Here is a 19,430-nt window from a genome sequence, read left to right as displayed (position 1 = left end):
ATTTCTCATGTGTAAAAAAGAGATAGAGTCATAAAACAAAAAATAAATTTATAAAGGCGAACAAATGCCTGGGTGTTGTGCTTCGTTTTGTAGAACTATGCAACTTCGTACTCATTCAATTTCTTTTGTCAATGAAATGAAGCATGGCACAACCTTGAGCATGTCCCACTGACTAGCTATGTTGAATTCGAAAATCAACTGAACCTCATATTTTTATAGTTAACAATCTATTCTACTATTAAAAAGTTTTATGCTCTTAGAATTAAATTTTATAAACCTTCACGTAGTTGTAGTGCAAAAAATTAAATTATTTAAAAAACTTGATGGAATATCCCTGCATTTTATCAGCTTGAGGCAATGGGTTTATAGACTGTTTGGCTAAGTTTTTTTTTGAGGCCAAAAGTGTTTTTTTCCCCAAAAATTATGGTGTTTGGCCAAGCTTGTAGAAGGAAAAAAAGTACTTTTGAGGAGAAGCAGAAAAAGTAGCTTCTCTCCAAAAACACTTTTCTGAGAAGCGCTTTTGAGAAAATACACTTAGAAGCAGTTTTTAAAAGTTTGGCCAAACACTAATTATTGCTCAAAAGTGTTTTTCAAATTAATTAGCCAAACACAACTGCTTATCACCAAAACACTTTCTTGAAAAGTACTTCTCAAAATAAGTTGATTTTAGAAATTAGGCCAAACAGGCTATTAGTTTCATTCCTTACGAGGTCGGTAGTCCAATGTAACAACATTCTTTTATGTTTTGGTTTCTCACCCAGTGTCCGGTACCCGCATTAAAACCCGACTATATCCAGATTCATGCCGCGACGGGCCCTATTCGGGGGGAAGCGCTCCCTACCTATGATTTTTCCATACTCAGAGCTCGAACCCGAGATATCTGATTAAAGGACGAACAGTTCCATCTACTGCACCACATCCTTTGGTGGTTAATGTAACAACATTCATATGTTTGTATTGTTCTATTTTATTATCTTATGTTTGTTAGCTATGTACGTTAATGTGGAAGAAATGTCTTCTACATACTGGTCTTAATCAAACCCACGCAAAACGTAGAGATAGATCTTTGTTTTAATAAGTTTCGTTTAAGATTTTGGCATGCTTATTAAGAAAATCACTTAATATATATGGTATTAATAATAGGAATTATTTGATATTATTAACCTTTTTTTTCTTTTCAAATTACCCTTTATTTCTTTTAAAAGTTTTATATGATTACTGAAGCAACGGTAGATTCGAATAAATAACTACTAATTAGCACCTTTTTGATTTTCTAAAAGTGATATTTTATTTATTAACCCTCATTGACCATGGGTACGATCTTACCATAGAGATATGCTTAATAAATTAGGGGTAGTTTGTTAGGGTATATAAGAATAGTACTGAATATGATATATTAGTAATGCTGAAATTAGTTATGCTGAGACTAATTATGCTGAGATTATTTCTTATCCATTATTTGATTTGTTGTATTAAAAATAACATGCATTGCATAGGTGTGTATACATGTTTATCTATGTATTAAAAACCATGATATTACTAATGCTATGATTTAATATGTATTAGTTATACATAGGATAATGCCAAATAGTGTGTATAACTAATACGTGTGGTAGTTATAATAGAGTAAAAAACACTACCAAACAAGAAATTAATAATACCAAAGCTAATACTACTATATATTATTTTTCCTAATCTATCCTACCAAATGACCCCTCGGTCATATGTATGTACGTATAACATTAAGGAGAACAAGTACTTTTGCACTTCACATTAGAGTCTATTTGGCCAAGCTTATGGGCGCGAAAAGTACTTTTCTTTTAATCAAAAAATTACTTTTTAAAAACTTTAAGGTGTTTGGCCTAGATAAAAAAAGTACTTTTGTGCAACAGTAGAAATAATTTTTTTGCTTTTGGGGAAAAAAATAATTTTAGCTTCTTCCAAGAAACAGAAACAGAAGCAGAATATTAATTTATTCAAGACAAAAATAATCTTACAATAAATTTATTATTTCCAAATTATTCCTCGTTAATTTAACATTTTTCGTTTCCTTTTCCTTTTTATTCTACCATACCTTTTTTCTCTTTTTTACTTTAATCATATTTTTATTGTGTATCACATGTATATCCATCCACTACAAAAAAAACTGGATTTAGCTACGAACGTCGTTGCTAATCTATCGCTAAAATGCTCGTTGCTAGAAGAATCTTTTGATAATCCGTCACTAATCCGTCGCTAAATGAGATTAGTGGCGGATTTTTCTGTTTAGCGACAGATTTTGTCCGTCGCTAAACCCTGGTTTTTTTAGTAGTGATCTATACATGTGTGATACAAGTTTGATACATGTGTCGCAGAAAAAGTTTTTAAACTCGATTTTAACTACGAATTTTGATACCAATCCAGTCCAAATAACCTTCAATCTTGCTCAAATTTTGTATATTGCCTCATCTATGTGTTTCCAACGAATTCCAACCTTACCTATTACAAAAAATTCTTTTTTGCCTAATTGTTTTTTAATATTGTATATCATTGGTAATGAATTTTGACTGCAAACTAGTCTAACTCACTTCAAACTTCGTCAAATTTTGTATATTGTCTCATCTATGTGTTTTCAATGGATCACGATAATACCCATTGAAAAAAAAATCTTCTTTTGCTTATATTTTTTGAATGTTGTATATCATTGGTAAATTTTTTGGCTATTTGTGATAGCATGACTAAAATAGCTAGTTGTTGATAAATATGTCTTTTTTTAGTACATTCACGTAAAATTCTCATTTTTATTCTCTTTCTCCTGTTCCTAAGAGTAGATTTTAATTTATATTAAATAATATAGTTTGATATATTTAAATTATCATGTAAACAATAAGGGATACTAGATATTCAATGTTATTGCTTTGGAATAACTTTATTTTATATTGATTTGAATTTTTTATTTATGCTTTTTACTTTATATATATTTTAATTATTTTTTTAAAATAATATATTTAAAGTTATTTTTCTTTTGTAAATAATACTGATTGCAAACTGAATTTTTACTGTTCTTTTTCGTAATTCGATATTTAAAAATACGTTTGGAAAGATTAGCCAAACACAATAAGCTTGCAAAAAATACTATTCAAATGAGTTGGCCAAACACTAACTACAATTTTATAAAATATTTTTTCAAAAAGTAATTTTGAATCAAAATATTTTTTTAAATGAAGTAATTTTTGAGAGCTTGGCCAAAGTCACTATCGAAAGCATAAACTTTCACTTTCTCGCTTCCTATTGTCGAAAACCTATATCCGCAACTTTGTTTGAACAGAAGGCTCTTTTCTCCCTTCCCATGTATGAAGAATTTTAGTCCATCAGACAAGGACCAAGGGGAGGGACCCTTGTGAATTGGCTTTCACATTGCTACCTACTGACTGCTCTTACATTCATGTATAGATGGGACAGGATACTACTAAAGTCAAGTTTATAATGTTCTCATTTAAGTCATGGTCATTTTTGGACCTTAGTGGGTCATCCTTCTGTTGATAAAGCTAGCTACAACTACGACACCTCTTTAGTCTATAAAAAAAGTAACTACTTTGTTCATTTACTCTCTCTTTCTCTATTTAAATTTTAAAGCCCACAAAGCAAAAGAACCTACTAGAATAAAGTGACGTCAAATTTGGGTCATTCCATCTATCATATACTTGCATGGTGTAAATAAAATTCCAACTCAAAGAGAACTACCTATAAAATTTATTAACACAGCGAGAGCAAGTTAAATTGTAGCAGAAAGCTAACATTGTTTGTGTAAAGTTTCCAAGAACGTCCAGTTCGGAACTTTGATTGTACAGGAGCACGGGATGTGTGTGAAGAATGAAGATACAAGAATATGAAGTTTTCACACCAACCAGTCCAACTTGCATGAGTCATGAATATGGTACGAGGACCCTTCAAATCATCATCCAGAGCCTTTTATACGCCTATCACATGGGAACATGCACGAACGTCGCCCCTTTATCACGGTAATCTCATAATCGTCAATTGTCAGCTCTATCATAAGAATAACTTGTAAGAGTAGCTTCATATGGTGTATTAAGACTCCGTGTATGGTCGGTTTTTGGTTATAGAGTTGTTCGGACTTGATTTGGAAGAATGATTCTTAAATAGGAAGTTTTAAGTTGGAAAAGTTGACCAAGTTTGACTTTTGTGTATTTGACCTTGGATCAGAATTTTTAAAATTCCGTTAGGTCGGATGATGATTTTAGACTTGGGTATATGCCCGGATTTTGTCACTATCCAAAAACCACAAGTCGTGATGACACCTAACTCAATCCGCTAGATAAGCCAACTAACAGAAAATACAACTCAATTGATATTATAATAAAATAAAGAATAGATAACTGAATATTTACAAATTTAAAAAATCTGGAGAGTAATTAGGCATCCAAAATCCTTTTACCATATAGGAATATCCATAAATTAGGCATTAACCCAGCAATTCTATTACTATTTAGAGACAAAAAATTGAACAAACAAGAAGAAACCCACAAAAAAAAAAAAACCAAAATAAAACAAAAGTAAATCATTCAAATTTATTCGGATCCAAACCATTTAAATACATTTATTAAATGAAAATGAAGAAATTTTCTAGTGTTTCTACTTAGAAAAGCGGACATCACCTTTGACAAAAATTTGGCTTTTTCAATAATAACTTTAAGATGAGGAGCCAAAGTCTCTGCCCTTATCGCACCAAATTTGCAGCTTCTCCAACCCCTACTACTACCAAAGTTGTTTCACCTACTAATTTTATCAAAAACACAAAGGGAATCAGTGTATCTTACCAAAAAGAGCCTTTCCAAAAAGAGCTTCAAAAAACTGAAAGTTCCTTTATAGTAGCAGCTTGGAAGATTCATAATTGAAGCTACATATACTGCTATATAACACTCTTATTACTATTACTATTTTATTTCAGACACCTATGTTACTTATCCTAACAGTACTAACATAAACTCCCTTCTCTCTTAACTTCTCAGCAAGTGTATCCACTGTTGCCTATGGACAGACAGTCAACATTGCTAAAATAGGAAATTCAAAAGATGTACGCGAATAAGAATTCGTCTGCTTTACCTCTTACTTCTTGTTAAACAGGATCAAGATTGGAGTGTAAAAACTATTAGTGCATATAACTTAAAATCTTTTCATATTGGCCTAACATCATGACAACTCTTACCTTAGTGACATACACAGACCAGAAGAGGCCTAAAATTTAAGACTTAATAAAAGAAACCTTAACATTTACTAATTTGATATTTGGAGACCCCTGTCCTCTCTGCCAAATGCAACAATGTTTTAAATATGTAAGCTAGCACTAGCACTACTATGTATTTATTCAAAGTGTCAACAGAAAGTACAGAAAAAAACCATCACCAAATTGAATTTATAATAAATGGCCAAATACTAAACATCAAATAAGAACATGCTGGGATCCTAAAGGTATGAAATATATACATACCCTACCATGGTCATGACCAATTTTTATAATAGTAATCCCAACTAGCTCTCTTCTCTATTGTGTATTCTCTATTCACAGGGAAAAATTACCATAATTTCAATCAAACTGGAGACAAATATCATGTCAATATAGAGAAACTATAATACTCTTCTTTCTATTCAAAGTGTTATGCAAGGTAAGTAACCATATTAATCAATAGTCATCGGAATATTTGAGAGACTGATTACCTGAAGTTCAACGTTCCTCCCAATTACCTACATTCACACCCAATTCAATGTACAACGTTATAATTGTTCTAAAGACAACCTAAAAACATATAAAGCCATACATAAAATGATCACAGTCTACAAATATAAAGTACAAAACTTGCGCATTAACCTTGAAAGAAACCCTAAACCAAAAAATAAAAAATGGGAACAAAACAGTACTAATATATGCAAAAAATAGATCAATAGAAAGCTTACAAGATGAAGAATCTTGATCTGGAGATCTCAAATTCTGAATCTTCTGGTTGCCAGAGAGAATCGCAAAAAGAAAAAACATAACTAGAGAAAAAAAAGAGAGGATTGATGGAAGAGAGAGGATTGTTGGAAGAAAGGAGTTGCAGAGAGGGGGAAACCTGATTGCAGCGACGTTTACGGTGATATTTTCTCTCTTCCTTCGAGTAAAACAAATAGAGTTCGGGACTTTAGGGATTTGGGAGTTTTGGGTTAGCAATTTTAGGGATTTTTGGTTAACAAATAGATTTGGGGATTTGGGAATTTAGGTTTGCTGGTGATTTGAGGAAGGTGGAATTTAAGTTGTCTGGTGATTTGAGGAAGGTGGAATTTAGGTTGTGTGGTGATTTTGATTTGGTCTGCTTCCAAAGAATGAGCTTGAGCAAGATGAAAGCATTGGAAGAAATGAAGAAATTTTAATTTAGTTATTGTATTTACCCAAAAAAATAAATAAAAGGAAAAAGGAGTTATATTGGTGGGTTTAGCAAAATTCAGGGGGGAAAATGAGGAGGGAACAAAATACCCGTTCCGATATTACAAAAATTTCTAGAACCGTTACTACAAATAGTCCTATTGGGACGGTTGCCAAAACCGTTCTTATAAAGAAGTCCTATGGTAACGGTGAACTGTCAACCAGAACGGTTTAGTATCTAAAGTACTTATTTCATCCAAATTCTATTGTAACGGTTGTAACCGTTACCGTATCTACTCTATTGCAATGGTTTAATAATCGTTGCCAAAACAATTGTTCCCGTAGGCCTATTTTCCAGTAGTGCCTCGTAGTACGACTCATGAGCTTCTAAGACTTGGAATTTACAAAGCTAGTACGGATAAATACACGTTCTGTTTGAAAGATACATAAACATAATAGTAAAACCTAAGCTACAAAGGACAGGAGGCAGTTATATCCGGAATGCGTGAACATCTTCAGAATCAGCACCCTACATCACCAGCAACTCTACTCCAGAAATCTATACATATCATACAGAAGTGTGGTATTAGTACAACCTGTTATACCTCCTTTTTTCCCGCCCGATAGGGGGTATATAAGGGAGTTTTTTCAATTAAAGTGACATTAATCGAAATGAGATTATTTTGTTTATTTTTAGAGTCGCTAATTGCAATAGTTCATTATGGTCTCCCAAGTCACCGGTTTATTTAAAATCCCAAATCGAGGAAATTTTTGACTTTATTTAAAAGTCTGCGAACCAGAAATTCTAATAAGGAATTCTGTCAACCCGAGAGAAGGTGTTAGGCATTCCCGGGTTCCGTGGTCCTAGCACGGTCGCTTAGCGATTTATACTTGGCTTAGGTTGTCTCATTACTTATTTTAGAACCTATGTGCATTTACCTTTTTACCACTTTCAATGCTTTGATTATTCGCAATGAAATAATTGAGTTACACGTACGTATACTCATTTTCTTTGGCGCGTCAAAAATCATGTCACGCGTACGTGTCCACAATTAATCACGCTTTATTAATTATTAAGGAAGTTTTGGTCGAAGTTGCCCGAACGCATCCCTCGATTTATTTTAATGATTGTAATTATGTCACGCAAACGTGTACACAATCACAATTTATATTAAATCACGCCTAATATAAGCTACGAATATTCATTATTCTTTCTAAAATTTTGAGATTATTGTTGGTGGCCCAAGAGGCTACTAAAGTAAAGGTATCTTGAATATTCATAAAGGATAGGTCAATTGTTTTAGGAAAGAGACCAGTGAGATTCCATTCATTCGGGCCCAATTAATTCAAATGGAGGCCAAACTCAAACTAATATCACATAGCCTATACAAACCACTCATATAAAAAGACTAAACTCGTCCAATTTAACCATGGACTAGTGACTCATTAATTCTTTTTCCAACTTACAGCAAGATATCATTAAAAGTTTAACATGCTGAATCATGAAACAATCATCCAAAACATTAGGCAAACATATGATAAAACAGGTGGCTCATTTACTTGTTCATGTAAGCAAGGTACAAATAGATATTAATCTAATAGAAGTTGAGCCCAATCAAACAGAAACCATTAACATATAATTAAAGCCAGTATTATAGATATTTGAACTCATTGAAAAGAGAGGAGATAAGGCTAAAAATGAACCTCAAACTTTCCAATATTTTGATAAGCAAATTGTCTATGAAGTCGATGGAATGCGAAACCAAATGCCGTCAACCTCGAAAGGAACCTCGCCAACAATTTCAAAGCTCGACTGAAATGGTTTTTTTGGGTACTGCTGCAAGACTGTTTCTCGGCGAAAGCAGTAGTGATTTCAGTTGCTGTTTCCGTATGGTTTTAGTGGTTTGGGATTATTTTGGAGTGATCTGCGTTGCTGGTTTTCAAAACTGGAGGGGTCGCGTGGCTGCTCTATTTTTTGGATTTAGTTTTCGCCGGTTTCCGTCGAAGCTCGCCGGCGATGAAGGTGGGAGGATCGTCGGCTAGTCTAGGTGACGAAGAAGGTTCATCTGTTTTTTGTGAAATGCAAAGTAGATATAGCCCAGAAAGAAGAAGAATTAACCTCCTTTGCCTCAAATCACATCCACGCAGGAGCACAATTTTAACGAAGATAGAGACATAGATGCATGCATACTCAGAGAGGGATCTTTCTGGCTTTCTCTTTTTGTTTTCGTCCCCCCCCCAGATTTTCTCGTTTTTTAATTTTTGTTTCTTGCTTTTCTTTTGTTTTTTCGTGTCCAACTCCCTCTCTCTCTATATCAGCAACTGTTATTATTATATCTTCAATGACTTTTGGGGGTGAATTGATAGTGTTGAGACGAGGAAAGGAAAAATGTTGATGAGAATTGGAGGTAACCTTCTTTTTCTAAAACAAAATTATGGAATCTGCCATTTTTTGCTCTTAGAGATGTAGGTCCACCGTTTTTGGGGTCTAGGTCTAAGAATTGAAAACTTAGGGTAGAGTTTCTATAATTGGGTATTTTATATGGAGGTGAAAAGAGATGATAACCATTGGATTAGAAGGAAATAGATGACTAGGATTAAATCTTGCACTTAAGTGGGCTATTGGGTTGGGAAGAATGGGCTAAGGGTAGTTGGGTTGGACCATGTCTTTTTGGTTTGAACTTAGGCTAAAAAGATCAAATAATAAAATATATCTATAAAAATATAAAAATCACTCTAAATTAAAATAAACAAATATAAAATTAAATACTACGAGTGAACTAATTTTTTTGTATTTTCAAATGTTATAATACTATAAATATAAAAATACTAATTGACTTTAACCTAAAGATGAAAATATTTATTTTATTTTCTTGTAATTTTTATTTTTTGTGATAAAATAAAGTAAAAGAGTCAAAACTATTTAAAATAACGATATTAAACCTAAACTAAATATTTTACGCTAAAAAATATGTAAAATCTCAGGGAGGATAAAAAATTACATGTCTACAGCTGCCCCTCTTTGACTGGAAACGCGAAGAGTTTTCAGACAAAGAACAACGAGACAGGTTTTTTGACCCGAGCCTTATTTAGAGAGACAAAAAACTAAGAGAAAGAAGAATGTGACCGAACCCTGGTATCTGAGCTGCCTACATATCCTTGGCTATAAAGAAATCAGGCCACGTGTAGTTCAGAAGTGAATGAGATGATGGAGTGTACCAAGGTGGAGAGCTGAGTGAGGTTCTATTCCGTCGAGGTTCCGGCCTGCGGTCCTGTTATTACATCAAAATCAAAAATTAAAAAGACTAACTAAGCCTATCATCTACGAGTTACAAGATTCCTATCCATGAGTCTTCTGAAGCATGATCTTGAGTCTTGGTTGGTTCTTCATACGGACTCTGATCTGAATCTTGATGCTTGTTAGCTGCAGGTGTTGGTTCAATCTTCTTCAGCTTTTTTAGATCAAGGCGGGACATGCAGAGCTTGTGACTTCAATTATGTCTTGAGCAGTCCACATCTTTTCTCCGCTTCTGCACTTTGGATTCACTTATTTTCCTTGTTTTTCTTTTATTTTATTTGAATCGAGACTTCTTATTTTGGTCACCTCAAAACTTATGCCTTAAGGTAAAAACCTGCTCGGTTTATGCCGGAAAAGCCATCGGGTTATGCCAGAAAGGAAAAAAGGTCCTCGGGTTATGCCGGGGAAGGTCATCAGGTTATGCCGCAAAAGATAAAGGTCCTCAGGTTATGCCGGGGAGGTCCACGGGTTATGCCGCAAAAGATAAAGGTCCTTAGGTTATGCCGGGGAGGTCTACGGGTTATACCGGGAAAGTCATCGGGTTATACCAAAAAAGAAAAAGGTACTCGGGTTATGCCGGGGAGGTCCACGGGTTATACTGGAAAAGTCATCGGGTTATGCAGGAAAAGAAAAATATCCTCGGGTTATGCCGGGGAGGTCCACGGGCTATGCCGGAAAAGAAAAAGGTCCTCAGGTTATGCCGGGGAGGTCCACGAGTTATGCCGGGAAAGTCATCGGGTTATGCTGAAAAAGAAAAAGGTCCTCGGGTTATGCCGGGGAGGTCCACGGGTTATGCCGGGAAAGTCATCGGGTTATGCCAGAAAAGAAAAAGGTCCTCGGGTTATGCCGGGGAGGTCCACGGATTATGCCGGGGAAGGTCATCGGGTTATGCTAGAAAAAAAGATCATCGAGTTATGCCCGGGAGGTCCACGGGTTATGTCGGGAAAGTCATCGGGTTATGCTAGAAAAGAAAAAGGTCCTCGGGTTATGCAGGGAGGTCCACGGGTTATGCCGGGGATCAACTAGGGAGTGGAACCCTATAATGGAAAAGCTACCAGGTTATGCTGGGAGTGACTAGGGAATGAGACCCTATGTTGGGAAAATGCATCAAAAGATTAGGGACCCTAAGCTACCATGATTTTGAATTTCTCTTCTTCTTTTCTTTTCATTTCATTTTTTTATTATTATTTAAGAAAATGAGTAAAAATGCAGGAAATAATTCGGGGGAGACTTCTCTTTTGGATTGATTATTGCTGCAAAACTGTTTCTAGCCTCTGCGCGGTTTCCTTTTGTTGCACCTGCTTCTTGCAAGGTTGCTTTTGGATTGCACCCATTTCCTGTTTTCAAACAAAGAACGATTTGTTAGTTTAAAAAGGTGGTTGGTTTTGTGGCCTTGGGCACTTCAGTCACTTGATCTTGGCCCGACTTATTTGATGAAGATCTCAACTACAACTGCTTGTTCCCTGAGGAACGATTTCATTTTAGGCCCTGGAGAACCTCTGGTTTTTCCAGACTTTGCCATAACGATTGGTCGGTGGAACTCAACCTTACCGACTTCATTTTACCTTCGTAGGCCTTTCCCTTTTGATTTTTTTTTCTTCTTCTCTTTTTTTTTTAATTTCGGAGCATTGGGGAACTTTTGGCTCCTCAAACTTGCTACAATGGCTAGTCGCGTGGGATTTAATCTTTTCCAACTTTATTTCACCTTCGTAGGCCTTTTATTTCTTGCTTCTTTCTTCCAATTTTAGCTTCAGAGCATTTGGGGATACCTTGGCCTTTTCAAATCTCTGTCGATACGGTTAGCCGCGTGGGTGTGACGACCCGGCTGGTCGTCTTAAGAATCTATACCCCAATCCCCTATTAGCTGCTTACCTTAAGTTTATATTTTGATTTGCCGGGATGTTCGGTTTTGAGTTTCGGAGAGTTTTGGGACACGTAGTCCCTAAATGAGAGCTTAAGTGTTGGAAAGTTGTTCGTAGTCGGAACAGTGTAAAGAAAGCCTCAGAATGGAAATTCGATGGTTTCGTTAGCTCCGTTGGGTGATTTGGGGGTTAGGAGCGTGTTCAGATTGTGTTTCGGAGGCCCGTAGCTAATTTAGGCTAGAAATGTCGAAAGTTGAATTTTTGAAGTTTCCGGTCCGATAGTGAGATTTTGATCCGAGAGTCGGAATGAAATTCCGGAAGTTGGAGTAGCTCAGTAGTGTTGAATGTGACGTGTGTGCAAAATTTCAGTCCATTCGAGGTGGACTTTTTGATCAAAAGCGTATTTTTAGAGTTTTTTAATTAATAGGCTTGAATCCGATGAAAAATAGGTGTTTTGATGTTGTTTTGAGCATTCCGAAGGTTGGAACAAGTTTGAATGATGTTTTAGGGTTGGTTGGTAGGTTTGGTTGAGGTCCTGGAGGCCTCGGGTGTGTTTCGGGTGCTCAACGGATCATTTTAAGTTGTAAAAAAAGTTGCAGATTTTGTTCAGCTGTTGCAGAGGAATTTTACTCTTTGCGTTCGCGAGTGGGCCCTCGTGTTCTCGAAGAGTCAGCTGAGGAAGGTGAAAATTAAGCCTTCGCGTTCGCGAGGAAGGCACCGCGTTCGCTAAGGGCTAAGTGTTTGTACATCGCGTTCGCGTGGGTGGTGTAGCGTTCGCATAGAAGAAAATGAGCGGCTGAGTTTCAGTAGATTTAATGTATCGCGTTCGCGATAGGTAGAACGCGATCGCGAAGGACTGTCTGTTCAAAGCATCGCGTTCGCGAGGAATTGGACACGATTGTGTATGAGGAAAAATGGTCAAAGTCATTTTGTGCTTCGCGAACGCGAGTGCTTGACCGCGTTCGCGAAGAAGGAATTACCTGGGCAGATATAAGATTTCAAAATTGAGGGTTTAGCCATTTTTATTAAAACTTAAGCTTGGGAGCTCGGATTTGAGCAAGATTTTGAGGGATTTTCAGAGATATCAATTGGGTAACGATTCTAGATTCCTTTTTTCTTGTAATCCGTTAATCTAAACATGAATTCACCCTTTAATTTCGAAAATTGTATGAAAATTGGGGAAAAGTTCTTAGACCAAGAAATTGAGTTTTGATTGGGGATTTAACATCGGATTTGGATAATTTAGGTATGGTTAGACTCGTGAGAGTGTGAGGATTCTGAAACTATAAATTTTACCTGATTCCGAGATGTGGGCCCGAGGGGCATTTTGGTCATTTCACCTAATTTGGTGTATTAGCTTAGAATTTAATAGTAGAATCATTTACTTGAAGTGTTATTTACATTATGAAATTGAATTGAATAGATTTGGGCCATCTGTAGTCGAGTACTTGTGGCAAGAGCGTCGTTTCAGATTGATTTTCAGCCGGTTCGAGATAAGTGACTTGTCTAATCTTGTGTGGGGGACCTTCCCCTTAGGATATGATATATTTGATAATTGAAATGCCTTGTACGTGAGGTGACGAGTGCGTACTTGAGCTAATTGTTGAAAATCCGGTTTTACTTTAAGTATTTCAATTGAGTACCTTTTTCCTGTTTTATCCTACTTGCGTGTTTAGCCTGTTGTAGTTTAGAAAAGCATGTCTAAGTGACTTAATTACTTTATTTGCTCAACCTGCCTTACCTGAATTCCGTGCAGCATGTTAGGCTAGAATTAGCTGTTTACTTGGTATGAAATTAGCATTTAATTGGTATTCTTGTGTTACTTTTGTGTGTTTTTAATTTGGGACTATCGATCGGCATCCCGGGAGATCTCTTGAACGTATTTATGATCTGGACTGAGGTGCGGGATACCAAGAGATCCCTGGCACGTATATTGAAGATACCAAGAGATCCTCGGGATACCAAGAGATCCCTAGCATATATATTGAGGATACCAAGAGATCCTCGGGATACCAAGAGATCCCTTGTATACATAGAGGATACCAAGAGATCCTCGAGATACCAAGAGATCCCCCGGTTATCATCCTTGTTATGGGTAGTACTTCCTTGTGGTTTGCCTTCATCTCTGTTTCCGTTATTGTACTCTTATTATCCTGTATAGATTCTTACTGTAGATTCTCAATTGTACTGCTTATCTTTTCCTGTCATCTTTATATTTATTTAATCTCAGTAGGGCCCTGACCTTCCTCGTCACTACCCAACCAAGGTTAGGCTTGGCACTTACTGAGTACGTTGTGGTGTACTCATGCCCCTTCTGCGCATGTTTTTTATGTGCAGATCCAGGTACCTCTACTCAGGCCTACCATCCTTGAGGGAGGCGACTGCTTTAGAGACTTCGAAGTACATCTGCCTCGTCCGCAGACCGAGGTGTCCCTTTCTATTCCTGCTTTTAGTATTTAGCCCTTTTGTATTTTTCTGCTCTTATTAGACATCCCAGAGTTAGAGCTATGTGGTATTTTTCTTATCTTATGATTCGTGGATTTCCGGGTCTTGGATCTACGTATTGGTATTGAGAGTTAAACATGGTGTATGCCGAGCGGCACATTTAAACACTATTATTACTTTATTCCTATTTTTAAATTGTTTTACTTCCGCAAATTTTGGTTTCTCTTCTGCAATTTAGGCTTACCTAGTCGTAGAGACTAGGTGCCGTCACGATGGTTCACGGAGGGCGAACCAGGGTCGTGAAAAGTTGGTATTAGAGCTCTAGGTTCTTAGGAGTCATGGATCACAAACCGGTTTATTAGAGTCTCGCTGATCATTACGGAGACGTTTGTACTTATCTACGAGAGGCTATGTAACTGTTAGGAAAATTCCACTTCATTTGATTTCCTTGTCATGCAATATTTTGACATCACAATTCTAAACTTCTGTCTTCTATTCTCTCATAAATGGTAAGGATACGTGCTACCCGAGATGATCAGGCACCCGCGCCCCATACTGCAGTCGTCAGAGGCCGGGGCCGGTGTAGAGGCCGAGGACACGTACGTGGTGCAGCCAGAGCACTTGTATGAGCTACCGCCGAGGTATCACCAGCAGTTCCATCCGGAGTCCAGGCACCTGACACGCCTACTGCTACCACTACTCCAGCTCTTCAGGAGACTCTAGCATAGTTCATGAGCATGTACACCACTTTGGCTCCTGCAGGGTTGCTTCCCCTTGCTGCAGCTACATCTCAGGCCGGGGGAGGGGAACAGACTCCCGTCGCCCGCACTCTTGAGCAGCGAGTGCATGTTGAGCAGGTTACTAAGATTATTCCTGTACCGCTTGCAGTGCCAGTTCAACCCGAGGACATGGCAGTGGCTTCCGAAGAGGAACAACTGAGGCTTGAGAGGTTCAAGAAGTACAAACCTCCTATATTCAGCGGTTTAGCATCGGAGGATGCTCTGGGATTTCTAGATGAGAGTTACCGCATTCTCCATACCATGGGTTTATCAGGTTCGAGTGGGGTTTCCTTTACTACTTTCTAGCTTCGAGGAGCCACCTATGAGTGGTGGCGCACCTATGAGTTAGACAGACCGGATGAGGCTGCTTTACTGACTTGGACTCAGTTTTCAGATCTGTTCCTGAGAGAGTATGTTCCTCAGAGCCTCAGGGACGCATGGCACACAAAGTTTGAGCATTTGCGCCAGGGTACTATGACTGTCTCAGAGTATGCTGTCCGTTACACCAGTTTGGCTAGGCATGCACCAGCCTTGGTTTCTACTGTTCGCGAGAGGGTTTGCCGGTTTATTGATGGGCTTATTCCCAACATCAGATCTAGCATGGCTCATGAGTTGGAGATGGATATTTTTTACCAGCAGGTGGTGAGCATTGCTAGGAGGATTGAGGGTATGCATGCTAGGGAGAGAGAGGAGAGGGAGGCCAAGAGGTCTCGAGAGTCGGGCCATTTCTCTAGTGCCCGTGCTCCAGCTGCAGGTCGTCATGGTAGGGGTTACACGAGTCGCCCTATTCATTCAGCTCTTCCAGCAGCAAGTAGTGCTCCAGCTCCTCCTAGGCCTCAGGAGACTTATTATGCACCTCCGGTTTCTAGCGCGCCTCCTGCGCGGGGTGCTTTTAGAGGTCAGTCCAACATACCTGGTTCGAGATAGTCACAGCCGCCACGTCCTCCCAGAGCTTGTTTTGAGTGTGGTGACATACTCCACGTGGTGAGGGATTGCCCTAGACTTGGGAGGAGTGCACCTCCATAAACTTCTCAGCCACAGCGTGCCCCACATAGTTCTCAGGCTATGATTACAGCTCCAGTTGCTACCCCACCTGCTCATCCAGCTAGAGGTTGAGGTCAGGGAGGTAGAGGTTGCCCTAGAGGGGGAGGCTAGGTCAGATACTATGCCTTTCCTGCCCGTACCGAGGCTGTTGCCTCCAAGTCAATCATCATAGGTATTATATTGGTTTGCCACAGAGATGCATCGGTTTTATTCGATCCAGGCTCTATTTATTCTTATGTGTCTTTTTATTTTGCTCTGCATTTGGGTGTATCTCAGGATTCTTTGAGTTCCCCTGTTTATGTTTCTACTCCTGTGAGAGATTCTCTTATTGTTGACCACATCTATCGGTCGTATTTGGTTGCTCTTAGTGGTCTTGAGACCAGAGCTGATTTATTGTTACTCAACATGATTGACTTTGATATTATCTTGGGTATGGACTGGTTGTTGCCCCATTATGCTATTCTTGATTGTCATGCCAAAACCGTGACGCTGGCTATGCCAGGTGTACCACATATTGAGTGGAGAGGTACTTTAGATCACACTCCCAATAGAGTTATTTCTTTTCTTAACGCTCAGCGTATGGTTGAGAAGGGGTGTGACATGTATTTAGCTTACGTGAGAGATGTCAATATTGATACCCTTTCAGTTGATCCAGTTCCAGTAGTACGGGATTTTCCCGATGTGTTTCCAGCTGACCTTCCGGGCATGCCGCCTGATAGAGATATTGATTTTGGCATTGATTTGTTGGCAGTCACTCAGCCCATTTCTATTCCTCCGTATCGTATGGCTCCTTCTGAGTTGAAGGAGTTGAAGGATCAGTTACAGGAATTGCTTGATAAGGGTTTTATTTGGCCTAGTGTATCACCTTGGGGTGCTCCTGTCTTGTTTGTAAAGAAAAAGGATGGTTCTATGCGTATGTGTATTGATTATCACCAGTTGAACAAAGTGACAGTTAAGAACCGTTATCCTTTGCCTCGTATTGATGATCGATTTGACTAGCTTCAGAGCGCACAGGTGTTTTCTAAGATTGATTTGCGCTCAGGTTACCATCAGTTGAAGATTCGAGAGCCAGATATCCCGAAGACTACTTTCAGGACTCGGTATGGTCATTACGAGTTCCTTGTTATGTCATTTGGGCTGACTAATGCCCCAACAGCCTTTATGCATTTGATGCACAATGTGTTCCAGCCGTATCTTGAATCATTCGTCATTGTCTTTATTGATGATATTCTAGTGTATTCCCAGAGTCAAGAAGATCATGGGCAGCACCTGAGGACTGTGCTTCAGACTCTAAGAGAGAAGAAGTTATATGCTAAGTTCTCAAAATGTGAGTTTTGGTTGGATTCAGTGGCGTTCTTAGGCCACGTGGTATCGAGTGAGGGTATTCAAGTGGATCCGAAGAAGATAGAGGCCGTGCAGAGTTGGACCAGACCATCCTCAGCTACCGAGATCCATAGTTTCCTTGGCTTGGCGGGCTGCTACCGCCATTTTGTGGAGGGGTTTTCATCAATTGCAGCCCCTATGACCAGGTTGACCCGAAGGATGCTCCGTTCTAGTGGACAGAGGAGTGTGAGGTGAGCTTCCAGAAGCTCAAGACAACTTTGACCACAACCCCAATTTTGATACTGCCTATATGTTCGGGGTCTTATATGGTCTATTGTGATGCCTCGAGGGTTGGTCTCGGAGTGGTGTTGATGCAAGACGGTAGGGTGATTGCCTACGCATCCAGATAGTTGAAGATGCATGAGAAGAACTATCTTGTTCACGACCTTGAGTTAGCTGCCATTGTTCACGCCCTAAAAATTTGGCGCCATTATTCATACGGTGTGCCTTGTGAGATTTATACTGACCATCGGAGCTTGCAGCACCTGTTCAAGCAAAAAGATCTAAATTTGCACTAGAGAAGGTGGTTAGAGTTACTGAAGGACTATGATATCACTATTCTGTATCATCCGGGCAAGGCCAATATGGTGGCCTATGCTTTGAGTCACTGGGCGGAGAGTTTGGGGAGTTTGGCTTATTTGCCAGCATCGGAGAGGCCTATGGTAATGGATATTCAGGCCTTAGCCAACTAGTTTGTGAGATTGGATCTTTCAGAGCCCAGTCGGGTTTTAGCTTGCATGGTTTCTCAGCCTTCCTTATTTGACCGTATCAGGGAGCGGTAGTATGATGACCCTCATTTACTTGTTCTCAAAGACAAGGTTCAGCACGATGATGCCAGAGATGTGACTATTGGTGATGATGGGGTATTGAGGATGCAGGGTCAGATTTGTGTACCCATTGTTGATGGGCTTCGAGAGTTGATTCTAGAGGAGGCCCATAGCTCGCGGTATTCCATTCATCCGGGTGACACGAAAATGTATCAGGATTTGAGGTAACACTCTTGGTGGAGGCGGATGAAAAAGGATATAATTGGATTTGTAGCTTGGTGCCTCAACTGTCAGCAGGTGAAGTATGAGCACCAGAGACCGGGTGGGTTGCTTTAGCAGATAGAGATTCTGGAGTGGAAGTGGGAGCAGATCATCATGGGTTTTCTAGTTGGGCTCCCACGGACTTTGAGAAAGTTCGATGCTATTTGGGTGATTGTGGATCGGCTGACCAAGTCCGCTCATTTCATTCCTGTGTGTACTACTTATTCTTCGGAGCAATTGGCAGAGATTTATATCCGGGAGATTGTTCGTCTGCATGGTATTCCGGTGTCCATCATATTAGATAGGGGTACTCAGTTTACATCACGGTTCTGTAGGGCCGTTCAGCATGAGTTGGGTACTCGGGTGGAGTTGACTACAACATTTCACCCTCAGATGGATGGACAGTCCGAGCGCACTATTCAAATTTTTGAGGATATGCTCCAAATGTGTGTGATTGAGTTTGGAGGGTCTTGGGATCAGTTCTTGCCATTGGTGGAGTTTGCTTACAACAACAACTATCAGTCCAGCATTAAGATGGCACCGTAGGAGGCCTTATACGGGAGATGGTGTAGGTCCCTAGTGGGTTGGTTTGAGCCGGCTGAGGCTAGATTTTTGGGCATGGACCTGGTTCAGGATGCTTTGGAGAAGGTTAAGGTGATTCAGATAGACTCCGTACAGCCCAGTCCAGACAGAAGAGTTACGCGGACTGGAAGGTTCGTGATGTTTCCTACATGGTTGGAGAGCAGGTTCTGCTTCGGGTTTCGCCTATGAAGGGCGTTATGAGATTCGGGAAGAAAGAGAAGTTGAGTCCGAGATTTATTGGCCCCTTTGAGATATTGAGGCGTGTTGGGGAGGTTGCTTATGAGCTTGCCTTACCTCCCAGCTTGGCCAGAGTTCATCCGGTATTCCATGTTTCGATGCTCCGGAGGTATCACGGTGATCCGCCGCACGTGTTGGATTTTAGTTAAGTCCAGTTGGACAAGGATCTATCTTATGTTGAGGAGCCAGTGGCAATATTGGACAGGTAGGTTAGAAAGCTGAGGTCAAAGAATATTGGATCAGTAAAGGTTCAGTGGCGAGGCCAGCCAGTCGAGGAGGTAACCTGGGAGACCGAGCATGATATGCGCATCCATTACCCTCATCTTTTCACTACTTCAGGCATGTCTTTATGCTCGTTCGAGGACGAACGAA

General features: G+C 39.2%; 1 long non-coding RNA gene across 3 annotated transcripts; it reads right to left on the bottom strand.

The window, feature by feature from the left end:
* Nucleotides 1–4,549: 4,549 nt before the first annotated feature.
* Nucleotides 4,550–8,877, bottom strand: LOC107806457 (uncharacterized). Of its 3 annotated transcripts, XR_012705162.1 has the most exons (3): nucleotides 5,956–6,456; nucleotides 5,719–5,745; nucleotides 4,550–4,779 (listed from the first exon to the last, which is right to left on the bottom strand). It is a non-coding gene; the product is annotated as an uncharacterized LOC107806457 (long non-coding RNA). The 3 variants fall into 3 exon arrangements; XR_012705161.1 differs by having other exon boundaries at nucleotides 4,550–5,797; nucleotides 5,956–8,877; XR_012705160.1 differs by having other exon boundaries at nucleotides 4,550–5,745; nucleotides 5,956–8,877.
* Between the last annotated feature and the right edge of the window lie 10,553 nt (nucleotides 8,878–19,430).

This window comes from Nicotiana tabacum, chromosome 22 (assembly GCF_000715075.1).
Source record: "Nicotiana tabacum cultivar K326 chromosome 22, ASM71507v2, whole genome shotgun sequence".
NCBI classification, from domain to species: domain Eukaryota; kingdom Viridiplantae; phylum Streptophyta; class Magnoliopsida; order Solanales; family Solanaceae; genus Nicotiana; species Nicotiana tabacum.
This window is presented reverse-complemented; position numbering and strand designations above follow the sequence as displayed.